Raw genomic sequence first — 14,670 nt, 5'->3', positions numbered from 1 at the left:
TAAAGTATGAGGGGGCGAAGGGGAGTTCCTGCTCTCAAATATCATTAGAATGTTTTTTATCTTTTGGCAGTTTCATTTTGTGAATAATACGGACATTTATAACTCAGTCAAGCTGCTTCTTTCAAGAGTGCAGTTCCTTAGGATCAAGGAATCTATCAACTTACATAGCTCCCTTAGCTATCTTATCTAAGTGCTTCACAAACAGGAATATATTTATCCACACAATCCCTGGGCAGGAGGAAAATGTTCTTGTCTCCATTTTATAGGTCGAGGAGAATGACAAAGAGATTCAGGGCCTCAAAACAGCTGCTGTTTTTGGAGGGCCTGGCTTGAGGGACCCACGACTTTCTACCTCTCCCCTTCTATAGGAGCTGCCCCCTGTTCTCCTGCCCAGATGCTAGAGACCTTACCTGTATTGCTGAATTAAATTAATGGTTTCTGAAAACTACACTGAAGAAGTGCTAGGTTTGACATTTCTGAGTCACTGGCCATTTTTAGAACAAATTACTTTCTTGAGGTAATGCAGAGAGCAATTGGCTATGCTGGGAACTGAACCTGGCCTTTTCCAATCACAAGATGATGTTTCCTAAGACTGTGGAGAGTATGTGCTGGTAAGGGAGGGAATCTGTCCTTGGAATATTGAGAGAATCAATAGGAAGGGCTTTTTGATAAAGGCTGAAAATGGGCAAATGATTATTTAATTGCTTTATCCATAACAAGTCTGGGTGTTGCTTTCAGTGAAGGCAAGTTGTACAATGACAATAGAGTAAAGTCATTCCAAGTTAACATTGTCTGAGGGTGGGACAATGGCGCAACTGGTAAGAAAGTATATCTTTGGTGGGGCTTTGTAGTGTTGAAGTGACTGGTAAAACAAATAGTATTCCAGGATATTCTGCTGGTGACATCAAACTCAAAGCTCTGGCAAAAAGAAAAACCAAACCTGGAAGCATGCCTAAGCCATATGTGCTATGAAGTAAACCCTGTGATTGAATTCTCACAAGATTCAATGTACTGTATGCAATGTCCATTTACCTTAATTGGCAAGCTGAGTTATTTGACATTCTTAAATAAATTTGCAATTTTCATCATATTTGGATTCTAAAGAAACTCTTCCTGAAATATTTGACCACCATTTAAAACAATGGTTTCTTTAAGCAATCATCAGTTTCTCTAATTTTTGGTCAAACTCCAGAACTGGGAAGATTTCTGAAGTCAGTGTCAACATGCCTGTTTTTCGTTATGAAATAAGAAGTGTAAAACCTGTGCTTCTAAAATTAACTTTGATATAAAGTGTGGCCTTCTGATAAATAATGTTATGAGAAAAATGACAAATTTCCCTATAATCTGTGCGTCTGTTAATGGTGATTATATTGGCAAAACATAGACACCCCTGAAAGTTCTCATTGAAGTGCTTTCTGCACATTGCATACTCTATTTCTCATCTCACTCATGTAGCTGTGATTTTATACTAAAGACCAGAGATTAGCCTGACCAGAACAAAATTATTGTTCATCTCCCAGATGTATTCAGACAGTGTTTAGATGTTTCACGGTGAACAGTGTTACTAAAAAGGATTTGCGTACTCCCTTTGGAGTTGTTCTGGCAGGGTGGTTTTCCAGACTGGAGTCAACACATTGCACACACAACAACTGGGAAAGCACAGTTATTTCTGTACTTCAGAAATATCCAGTGACACTTCTAAAAATGTGTCGATGGTTAAGCACTGGCTCAAAGATGACAAAAATCAAAAAAGCTTTTCTGTACAAAGCTTTATTTTCATAGTCTGTGTTCTTGAAAAAGTGAGTGTTGGTGACAAAAGTAGTGGGCTAAGGTACTCCTCTCTTATATAAACCTTGTGAGGAGAGAAATCAACAGAGCTGAAATTGTAAATAAGAGTTTCCTTGATGCAGAGAGAAAGGCAATGTTTTCTAAGGAATGGAAAACAAAATAACAAGCAATTCCTCCTTGGGTTTCTTGCTTGACATGACTGGTGGTTGTCCTGAGAAACATGTTTGAGAATGGCTCCCTTTTTCCAAAGAAAAGCTTTGGATCTTGTTTATTTGTGGGGAAAAAGAAGCTCAAAGAAACATGTTAGTGCAGCTATTTTAATATAATTTTCATGACAATAAAATAATGCTATTTCTGCCCAGAAAATAAAGATAGATACACTATGATACTGGGAAGGTGAGAAGTGTTCATTTTCTGCATTCCTTAGCCTGGCAGTATGTGTGCTATGTGACCTCATGATGTCCATACGTGCTGCAGTTTTGTTGAGCATGTTCCAGACAAGAGACAAACTTTATACACTGGCAAACTGGCCTAGACTAACTTCAACAAAATCATTGTGAGTAACCTGGGAAACTGAAAAGACAGTGCTGCTGGTGGCTGTCAGGATGGTGATGGCTCTCATCCTGGCAAAGATGAGGTGGGTTGCAGATTGCCAAGGTATTTTTACAAATATTCAGTTAATTGACTCTTGTATTCTGATATTTAATGATCTAAGTACGATTAAAGACTTTAACTTTGTTTTGCCTTTGCTGTGGTACAAATCCTTGCAATGATATGAAAGATATTAACATCCATTTTGCTGTTTTAGATGTTATTTCAATATGATAACTTCTGCATTTACCTTTACTGTAAAAATGATTATGTATATAGCATATCATAACTCTTCTGCTTTTGGTCATAGTGACATAGAGGATAGTAATATATAGCCTTTGTTAAATAAGAATGAGATGAAAATTTATAACAGGCTATAAGTATCATAACGAATACAATAAAGTCTGCTTTTAGCTGTTGATTTTTGTTATTGTAGGATCACCTGTATCACAGGAGCATTCCTGACATTTACCAGAGTTAGAAAGATTTATCCTTGGGCTAAAGGGAAATGCCACAGGCAGAAACTGTGATAAATTGTGAGAGTTTTTCACTGCATATTATTTAGAATTAATACTAAAAGAAAGGTAACTGAACAGAACCTCTACACCCTCCATGAAATCAGTTCTGCAATCAAAACATCGTGACTAAAACTACCTACTTAACCACTTTTATTTTAGTTTGGAGGAACTATGAGTTAAAAAGAGGAGTTTGTTAACAGAATCTGAAAAAAAAAAAAAAAGCAGAATTACAGGTAATTAAATTATCTCTTTTGGGATACTATAATTTCATGGGACATGTGTTAATCTTTGGAGAAAAGAAAGCTTGAGAGTTATCAAAAAAGAAGTAATAAAACTCGAAGTTAAAAATGAAGCAAAGATTCTGATGCAGCTGATGGAAAAAGATATTTTCACAAGAACTATTCTGTATAGAAGCTTAAATTTTTTGAATGCCATTCAGCATAGGAAGGTGTCTAGAAACCAAAACTGCTCACAACTTCTGATCTCAAAAGAGACATATCAGCTTAAAAATTCAAAATATAAAAGCATTGGGGAAATAAAACTTTCAGAGACATTGCCTTTGATTTTTATATTTTCAATTATTTCATCATTAAACTGCATCTGTTGTGATTCTTACTAGAATTCTAGTTTGCATGTGTGATGGCTCAGGTCCATATATCGGGTTCACAGCTGAGTTTCATTTTCATGTTGCAATTGCTTGGGGGTGTGCATACTTGCTGCAGGGTTTTTGTAGAAGGATAAAAAAAGTGGTTCTAATCCTGTTTCAGTTTCTTGCCTAAGTCAGAACTAGTGCATGGATTGACTACAAAGCCATGTTGACAAAGCACCCCAGAAAAATATAATCAAGGTAGGGACCTGAATCATACCTTTCTGTTTCTGCAAGGGAAAAATATCTACCTGTTAGTAAAAACTGTAATAATTTTCATAGAACATCTTGGGTATTCAAAAATTGCATACTGCATATGGGCAATATCAGACAACACCAGTTGCAGTCAAAGTTCTGATATTCTTATCCAGAGTCAGGTGCAAAGTGTACAGCTTCTCCATTTTTCTTTTGAAGATTGTTCTGGTTGTGTATAGAAGCAACAAGGACCTTAGGGAGGTTGTCTTTTTCCTGCAGGTGGAACGGGACTGGGTTGCATTCCTAGGGCAGCTCTATTTTTGCAGAGTAGGCAATTTCTTGTTAAGTTGAACCACACAAATGTTACTTGTTGTTGTTCACGAATAGCTTTTTAAAAGCTGTTATAAGTCTATATACTTCATAATTTTTCCTCTTTCCCTCATTCTTTTTGCAGTGAGCTTGTTTAGTTCTATCATACATAGCATTCTCTTTGGGTTTACATAAAATATCTATTATTGTAATTTCTTAGTATTTGGACAAAGAAAAATTTGAAGAAATACTAAAATAATTTGTAGTTTAAAATTTGGGATTTGGAAGTATTAATGAAGAAACTGAGAAGTAATTGAACATCTGTGAAATGGGAAGCAATTTTCTAGCATGTGAGAGAGCTGTATTAGAGAAAAGCTGTGGGCTGAGCAGTAAAAGTTTTTACATAAAAAAAAGTCTGACTAAACACCTTTTAAATATGTTGGATTTCGACTTTATATTGTCTCTCAAAGCCTCTTATCAAATAGGCACATTTCCTAAATTAAAAGACTTGACGAGTGCCCAGAACACTGCAGACCTGTTCCCCTGTGTCTGAGACCCAAGATGAAGTATTTTCTGGTTCTTTTCAGATCTTAAAGTTTAGTTTAGCTTAGCCTCTGTGCAAACACTCTGTCACCAAGAAATCAATGCAGAAGACACTGGATTTTTACCTCTATGAAGCAGAAATGATAGTAGCTACAAGCAGTGAGTAGTGTACACTTACTGGCTTTTCTGAGTAGAGACACGTGTGAAATACCCCAAGAGGCCACAGCTACGTGGAAGGGAAGGACCTCACCTTTTCCACCTTCCAGTCATGCTTGGGTCTGCACACCAGGAGTATAATCTACTGCTGCTTTTTATATTTTACTCACTACATGAGACACTGTCAAGTCAATCTAATATTAAACCCAAGGTTTTGTAAATCAATGATGTATAAAGCCTGGCAGCAGTAGAAAAGCATCCATGACATTAAAAAAAGTCCGGGGGATTCTTAATTTTAAAGAAACAGCATTGCCCTGCATTGTTTGTTACTCAGACCTTACTGTATATTCATGTGTGAAAAAGAGGCAGAGAGCCTGATTAGAATGAGGCACAATCAATAAAATTGAGATTGATTCCCCCTTCCTTCAGTCTCTGAGTTATACACGAAAAGTAAATAGAATGTGTACATGGGGAGATGTGACTTTGTTGTGACAATCCTGTGCCTTTTGAATACAACTGGGATATTTCTTTTTTTGTTTTACTTTATATAAATGAGATTACTAGCCTTTATTTTGTCATTGCTTTCTGTGCAAATATTTTCTACTCCTTGTGCATTTGCGAAATTCAAAACAATATTAGGCTTCAAATTCTTTAGATTATAGAAGGCACTATTTGGAAAAGGAAGGAACTGATCAGACCTTTTGTGTGTTGTTGAGCAAGAAGGTCTAGAGATCTTCCAGATGTGTTTGCTGTTTGGTCTTCATAATGTTGCTGTTCAGTTAATCCTGGAAGACCTTGCAAGTCAAAGCAGTAACATCTAATAGATCAAGTGATGTGTGTGATGCTGGGGCCAAACCTTATGTATAGATTTGATAAATACCTAGTTAAAGTAACAACTCTGTTAAGTATCTATATTTGGGTCTAGTAAGAACCTTAATTTACTTTAAAAGTGTTTTTACAGAACTGGAGTTCAGATTTCTTATGGATAGAGTGAATTGCATCCTTGGTTTGAAATCCATAGACTTTTGAGAACCCTTTTTCCTGACTGCTTCTTACAAGTTAACAAGTTAACAAGTCTTTTCATTCTCCTACTATCTCTTTCCTTCCATTCTAGTTTCCCAATAAGCCATGTTTCTTTCCTTCTTACCCACTTTTGCTCTGATTTCTACTGTCACCTTGAAGCTGCTCACTCTACCTCCTTTTGAGGGACCCAGGAAAAGGTTGGGTTTTTTTCTACTTTTGGTCCCTTCAGGTGTATTGAAGCAGTTGAAAACACAATGTTAAAATGGAAGGCTGACCAGCCAGAAAAATTCTACTTAACCAAAGCATATGGAGAAAGGAACGTGGTGAAATACAGGAGTGACTGAATCTACTAGAGGCTCAATACTTCTAATAATTTTGCTTCTGCCTCCAAGGAGATGTACAAAGCTAGCAGTGATTTTATGGAATCCAATGTATCAGTTATTTTGCTGATATACAGTAAATTATCTGGATTTTGCTGATATGCAATATGTTATCTGCGTTCACCCAATGTTGGGAGAGTTAAAGACAAGATATGTAGTGCTTTACATTGTTCTTCCTGTTCTTGTCTCTATAAACTACCTCAGTGTTTATCCAGAAAATGGAGACTTCTGTGGACAGTTCTTTGTTTGGAGTTTTAGCAGTCTCTTAAATAAACTCTTCCTATTAGTAGATCCTAGTGACAGCAGACTGCTGTACCATGTTTAATTGAAAGTGGCAAGCAAACACTGTACAACTGCTTCTAAAATGCCTGGGAGCTATTTGAAAGCTTTAGCAGGTTAGAGGGGAAAATGGCCTGGTTCTATCTCCCTTTCTTGAGGGAGGGAATTGGGTGTGGAGAAGGAGAGAATATTAACCTTCCTATGCTCCAGAATTGCTTTGTCTATGCCTCTCTAGCCTTTGGGATACTACTAATTTTTGGAATGATTGAATTACTGTGGATACCCCTTCTGTGATGTGATTATCAAAGCAACCAACTACTTGCTAATTGACAGTGAGTTTGTTAAGGTCCTGTTTATTTTTAATTGGTTTTAAGAGAGTTTGGCTGTACTAGTGCACTTGTTTGTGCTATAAAATAATGTACTATCTGAGACCAATTTAATAGCCTTAGACCTTTAAACTAATTTAGGAAGGGGCACTCCTTGTTCTGTGTACTGAGAGCTAAATGGCAGCCTGGTGCCAGCAGTAGGGAATGACATTTATAGCATCTAACAGAAAACCTTCAGATAAGATACCCTTACATTTCCTGGTAGGAGTCCTTCTGGCAAGGAAGATCACCTTTAGTAGGCTAAGAAACTATTTATTTTCAATCTTTAATATAAAGTAAGCATGACTTTTGTCACCTTTAAATATTTTTAAAATTATATTTAAACCTTTTCTTCAGAATAAAGCAGTACTTTTTTTTTTTTTTTTTTTTTTATCCTCAAGAAAATAAACCTGGTGAATAGAATTGTGACCTACTCAAATTCATTGATCTCTTCTACTACTATTCTTCTACTATTTTGAGGGTTTACCCAACAGTTGATTAAATCTATTAGAGAGCTGATCTTAGCTGCCAAAGTATTGTGGTTTTAGGATTTTGTTATGAGTCTGTAATTAATCCTGTGGTACAGATTTGGCAATTTTCTGTACATTATTCCAAACAGTAAAAGGTAGCAAGTTTACTGTATAGGACCACAGCTATTTAGCACTTTTTAGCACCTCGATACTGAAGGACGCTTAGCAACATTAATACATAAATGATAGAGCTAAATATTCCTATAGCCCTGTTGACACCAAACTAAAGCCCCCTCTTTTTTTTTCCCCTGGGATATGGTTAGTTGGTACTACATTGAAGTCCTTATTTATTTTGTAAGAAAAGCCTGTAATTGGACATTGTTTCCACCCAACACCAAAGAAATCACATGCAAAAGTGTTTTTGTTTCTGTTGTACATACCTCTTCTCAGTGTAAGTTTATTTGTATTGCAGAGCAGCCTTTAATTTCTATTTAATATGTGGTCTTTTGTGGCCTGTGTGTGCAAAGCACTACTTCACAGTCCAGAGGTGAGACCACAACTACTACACCACAAACCATTATGGGACTGTAGTATATCACCTCAGAAGTCAGCAAGTGGAGAATAATAGAGATGGGAGGGGGAAGATAGAGAGAATCACTTATAAAGAAAAAAGAGTAAAATAAATATCTAGAAGAATTTGGAGACTATAGGTAATGAGACAAGAAAAATTACCTGGCATATTCCAAAGAGCATATATTGGGTTTGTCTGGAAAGTTTCTGGTAGTGGGGGGGCTACAGGGATGGCTTCTGTGGGAAGCTGTGAGGTGCGTCCCTCATGTTCGATGTAGCCAATGCCAGCTGGACCTGCCACTGTCCAGGGCTGAGCCCATCAGCTGATGTTGGTAGGGCCTCTTGGATAACATATGAAGAAGAGGAAGAAGTTGCTGCATAACTGCAACTGCAGGTGTAGAGAGGAGTGTGAGAGGAGCAGCTCTGCAGACACCCAGCTCAGTGCAGAAGGAGGGGCAGGAGGCGTTTCAGGCATTGGAGCAGAGATTCCTCTGCAGCGGTGCAGACCATGGTGAGGTAGCGGTTCCACTGCAGCTCATGGAGGTCCACAGTGGTGCAGAGATCCACCTGCAGCCCATGGAGGACCCTACACTGCAACAGGTGTAGGCCTAAAGGAGGCTGTGACCCTGTAGGAAGCTCGTACTGGAGCAGGTCCTGTGTCCTTATCTTCACCCAGAAAACCTCTCTCCAGCAGAGGAGGGCAGTGAGAGAGCAACTTTGGTGGGCACCTGACATCTGTCCAAGGTCAACCCACCCCAGAGGGATTATCAGGAATGCTTTAAGGCTAGTAGAGTTGGATTTATTTAAAAACATATTCTCTGTTGAACTCTATTATGCTTAATGCTATAATTCTTTACTCAGGTGAACCATCCTGCTGGCAACAGACAGACTTCTTCTTTGAAAAGCTTCGTTTACACAAGTTTTGAGGTCTCTTAGTCTGCAAAATACTCTTGATAGAAAGGAAAATGAGATTCTGCTAGGGAAGACATTCAGGAATGATCTGGATGAAACCCTGAGTAACTAACTTTGGAGGCAGAGGACTTTTACGAGTCTCTTTCTTAAACAGGTTAGGACTAAATTGAAGGAGCTGGAGTTGTCTTAGTAGTGTAAAACCTCAACTGTGTTCTGACTCAGTATTATGGCAATAAATAATTGTATCTTTTCTCCCCCTTCATTGCAGCTTCAATTACCAAGGAAATGTGGACCATGGGTGAAAAGTAGCTTGTTCCAGCCAAGGTCTGGATCTGTATACAAGGGGCAGCAGGGCCTTGGCCTGGGGCACAGTTCACATAGTCTATCAAGAAGGAATTGAAGACCAGAGATGTCCAATTCTCCTAATTAAATTACCTGTTGTTAGATTTTGTTACCTATTTGAATGAATTGTTTACAGACAGTGAGGTATTCTGAACTTGTGAAATAAGGAGAGACAATTTTCAGCAGTAAAAAATCTATGAAGACTTAAAGGTTAAATTCTTTCAGGTTAATTTTTTTCTTACTCCCTCTTCTCCCTCTTCCCCCCCCTGTCCCCCTCCTTTTTTTTCCCCTCTAGTGGGGAATAATCAAAACTTTTACTTTTCCCAGATTCATTTTGGACTAGATTCTTAAAAAAGATAAGTTTTGTGAAAAGAACAAAGAAAACCCAAATAACTGAGCTTTATTTTGTTTTTCTTTATAGATAAAATTTGAATGGGACATGTGGTGTTTCTTATTCTGATCCTCAGTCATTTTGTCCACATCATTAAACAAAGCAAAGATTTGCTTTTTTGGTACCACTGAAAAGCCATGAGCTTGGATATAGTTGCAGTTGGAACTGGAAAGCATTACTGGAGCTATATTCAGAAACCTCTCTCTCTTCCTTTAGCCAGTACAATCATTCTCTCAAAGACCTGTGTCTGGGATTAATATTTTATGCATGAAATGTTTTGTGTACAGTAGTGACATAATAAGAAGAGGCATTGTATTAGTTTGTGCATGAAGAATTGATTATAGAAACAGGAAGTGTGTAAGTGCCTTAAGATGCCATTTTTATTAACACCTAAGTTCATCACTTTAAAGGAAACATGGTTCAGGCTTTTTAGTTTTTTATTTTAAATTTGCTATGCCCTGTCTAAAGAGGTAGCACCCCATTTATTTGTGTTCTTCATGCATATCTTGCACAGAAAATAGCCCATGTGGAAAGACAGCAAACAGATAGCTGCAGCTGTTGCCACTTATGCTCCACAGCACAATTTTAGAAATTAATGGTTTCTAATCCCAAAAATAATATAGATACAAAATGGTGTTACATTCCAAACTGCCAGGCTGAAGCCCCTTACTCTTATTTCATAAATATGTTTATGAGTCTGGCTTAATCTCTCAACCGCAAGAAAAGCTTTAGAGATCAGTTGGGTTTTAAAGCTAAAGTTATTGACCTTTGGCAACTCATTGGTAGCCAGGGAAATACACTGAGATATCTCTTTGTTGAAATATTTAAGACAATTGTAAGGCACCAGAGCTATTGTTAGATAAAGCTCCTTCTGGTCTTGCCATCTACTTCACTGACTGAAGATAAATGCAAATGCTTTTGGCACTTTTGGGCTATTGTCAAAGGGAAGGAATAAAACATGCTTGTCTGACAATTGCAGGTTATTAAAGACTATTATATTGGTAATCCCCAAGAAATGGAGGTAAATCTCTCTTCAGTAGCAGCAACAGAATAACTTTTGTCTAAGATTTTGATTATGATTATTACTTATGGTTTAGTAAAACAATCTGCAAATTGTTCCTGACCTCAGATTTTCAAAAATCTTGAGTCAAATCACTTTACTCTCAAAACATGAAGCAAAATATTGTCCTGTCTCTTTTCAAAGGCTCTATTTTCAAACTCTTTCCAGTTGGAGAATTTATGCTTTCTGAAAAAATAACAGCAGAGTTATTAGCATGAGCTGTACTATAAGAAAAGCACCCAACAGTATCAATATAATGGTAGAATCATGTGTGTTGGATATGTTATTACGCAAATATTTTGTTTTAATAGATTCTAAAACTCATCTCAAATGAACAAGGTTATTGATAACAAATGTACAAGTTATGGGAGAGAAAAACCAATAAACAACAACTTTTTCCAGCGCTTCTGATCTCCCATACTTCCAGATGAAAATGAAGAGACATGCTGGAGCATGGTGTTTTTGAAAATCAGACTGTTGTTCATATCTCACCTTATTACGAAAAGTGGGTGACAGTGACGATGTATTGACAAATAAGATGCCTTCTATTCCATCCTTCTCTTCATGCTACATTAGTTTTACTCTCATCAGTAAAAGTGTTATTAAAATAAGTGATATCCAAGATGACAGAGAAGGAGCTACTGTAGGGAGTTTCATGTTGCCAGGGTCATGCCAGTCCACTTGTTATTGAAGACTTCTTTGTAGATTCATCTTCGTAGTTTTATCTCCTTAGTGTCTTTTTTGTTGTTGTTGTTTTTAACCTTTAAAAGTAAGTAGGTTACCTATTCTATGTGCAGAAATTTTGGTTAAGCTTTTATCACCTCAACTGTCTTTTCTCTCTCCTTACAACCACTGGCCATTGGCAGTATAAGTACTGTATAGGCCTGCACTCCCCCTGCCCCCTCAGTTCTCACCAGTACCCAACATCTTGCTCTGTACTGTCCTGGGAACTGGGAAGGAGAGAATAAAAATGTGTGAGAAAGCATCCTGGAGCTTGAGACATGGTACTACAGTGTGGGGTATTGCCCTGCAGTTTTTTTTTTTTTTCATTAAACACTTTGCCACCAAAAGCAGGTGCAAGTGGTAAGTATTTGTGAAGGAGATAGATACACTTCCAAGAAAAACTTCCAGGCTAAGTGCATTGTACAGTCTCAAGCACTATGCTCTTCTATCAGAACAGATGTGAGATCAACTTTAGAAAATAATCAGATTGATGGGCTACTAATGAAATTCATCATGTAAGCTTTTACACACAGGTTAACCCATAACTAGCTCAGATAACAGAAGGAGCAAGGTCAGGTCTTTGTTTTGACTGGCTAAGCCAAATATAGTAAAATCTTAAGAAGATTGGCCACTTTGCCCAGGAAAATATAAGGTTGCATAATTTAAGATTTTTGAAAACACCAACCTGGAAAAGTAAAAATATTCAGCAAACATCATAATGATTCTAAGAAAAGATGATGAAAGCAAAATCAGTTGTATCTGCAATACAGAGCTGAAGTGTAAGAAGGAAAAACAGAAGGCTGGGAAGTATAGTAATGAGATGGGGAGTGTGTGAAACAACAGAATTAACAGAAGAATGGAGAACTGAATTGTAAAGTACAAAATAAATCAATCCATGACTGTGATGAAATTCCTGGAAAAAAAATAATCGATTAGTAGTAGGTTAAGATCAGACAAGGGGATGTAAATAATGTATGGGTGAGAAGGACATCAAGTTATTTGCAGAACACAGAATTTGCCTCAGAGAAGAGTAGAGAAAACCCCAAACTGGCTGGAATGCAGGCATGAAGTGGTCCCACTGCATTCACTTGACATAGTGACAGAAGGTTTTTACAGATCGTCATCTTGTCTCTCACTTACTGCAGCTCTGGTGTTCAGCTCTGGGAGTGACTTGGGAAATTTGTCCTAGTGATGCTCTTGTCAGTGTTGCCTCCTCCTTGCTGAGCTTCTATTTGCCTGGTATTTATTTGTTCATGTTTCAGTGTGATGAAGATGAATTGCATGAAGATGCGACTCGTCTGAGTTAATGCAGGTTCTTAGGAGGCACATCTCAACACATCACCAAACCAAGGCTCAGCACTGATTTCTGCTGTTGTCCTTGGCTTTGTCCACCATGTGTTTTCCAGTTTGGATTGTTTTATGAGCAAGACAGTTGCTTTACAACTTAATAACATGGACATACCTTGACAGGGAGCTGTCAGGCCTTTTTAAGTATTATTAAAACCTCGCCTCAAGGAATATTTTAAATCAGATCATATTATAATCAGCATGGACTTTGTGTACTAACTTTATACACTCTTGCATTGGTTTATCTGAAAATACTTTTCTTAACTCTTGTGTTTCACTCTAGAGGTCACTTTATCTGCATAAATTTTTCCTTACCTCACACCTTTTTTAGATTTTTGTGACCTGGCTAGCTTTTGGTAACTCTAAAAATTGCATGTTATGTCATTCTCCCACAGAATAGCCATCAGGTGGAGGGAGGAGGATGGTTTCTGTGATAATCCTGAATTCTTAAAGAATCTAAGTCTGGGAGCGACTGTTGTGACATCTTAGTCTAACACCCTACTGGTTCATACGTAACAGTATTTGCAGAATTTTTTTGGTTGATTCCTCAGTCAAAGAACATCATTCAGCAAAACTGTCTGGTTAACCTTGGTTTAAGAATTATAGATGATGAGAAAACTTCATCAAGGCAAGATACTTCAGTATTTAATTGCTTTCAAAATTTGTATCTTATTTCTGTTTTGCATTTATCAATGTAAATACAATTATGCCTGGGATCTGATACCTTTTTTTGTCTTCTGATTTAGGTTGCTTTCACAGTCAGAAGTCTTTTTCCTATATGTACACCTGTAATCTGACTGAAGCTCTCTATTATCCTTCTCCTTGCTAAATTCAGTACTCTGGCAGTAACAGGCAAAGCAATAAGGTTTTTATTGAAAGAGGAATGACCGATGCTGACTATTGTTTTGATTCTGCCTGGGTAGTGTATTAAATAAGAAACTTGTTCCATGCTTCCATGAGAGTTTGTTAATTGTCTTGTGATAAAATCACTACTTTTTGGCAATGAAGGCAAAGGTTTAATCTTTGACATTTTCCTAATTGCTGGAAGAAGGAGAAATGAGGGAGCATGTAGAACCCCTGGATTGCAGTCCAGGTTTCTTCCCAGTTATCAGAGATACAGAAAGCATTTGTTCTGCTCTTGCAGAGGCAGATATCTATTATAATTTTTAATTTTCCTTTTTCATGCTGCTGCTGCTGTCTTTAAATAAAAAATCCATCTGCCCCAGGCCTATATTCTTCACTTTCTGTAGTGGCATATTATGAAGTTATATAAGAGACATACAGTCTCATTGAATTATAACTGCCAAATATGGAACTCCAGTCCTATTATTATCTTCCCTGTTGTCCTACCAGATATATTAAAGCACAGGGAGAGGTCTTAAACCTAGTGGGATTGTTAATTTCCCTACAACAGCCTTTTAATACCTTTGGACATTGTCCTCTGAGGACTTTATCCTCTGAGTGTGATCCTAAATAATAGCATAAGAAATTTAGGCAGGGAAACCTACTCTCAATTAAATTGGAAGGGGACATGACACATGAAAGAAGAGGCCCTTGAAGTATAACACTGACTTTCTTATAATTGATCTGACAGAATCTGAGCCTGTTGATCTAAAACTCACCCTTTTCCGTACTGTGGAGGATGACAGATGTTCTGAGGGACCTAACATGATTAGTGTTTTTGCTCTGGGAGGCAGAAGATGTGATGATTTACTTATATTGTTGATTCAGTGTGCTTTGTTCAGAAGTTTGTAGCAAATGCTGCAGTTGCTTTTCTGGACTGATGCCTGAATTCCATGTGCCTTTCCCCATCCCCCTCCCCAGTAGTAATGGTTTATTTTGGCTGAGTCTGAAGGGTTTCACACCTCAGCTCCAAGACTATGCCTCAAGATCATATTGTTACCACTGGGATTGCTTTTTCCACTGTCATTCATCTGTACTTCAGACAGTCATCTAGGACAGGCCTTGTACTTAAAAAAGCTCTGGCTTCTTGTTATTTTCTATAATGATGCACAAGGCAGAGAACTTTATGGGGGCAGTAGAAATATAAATATCTTACCAA

Source organism: Myiozetetes cayanensis, unplaced genomic scaffold (assembly GCF_022539395.1).
Source record: "Myiozetetes cayanensis isolate MyiCay16 unplaced genomic scaffold, myiCay2020 scf6-25, whole genome shotgun sequence".
Classification (NCBI taxonomy): domain Eukaryota; kingdom Metazoa; phylum Chordata; class Aves; order Passeriformes; family Tyrannidae; genus Myiozetetes; species Myiozetetes cayanensis.
This window is presented reverse-complemented; position numbering follows the sequence as displayed.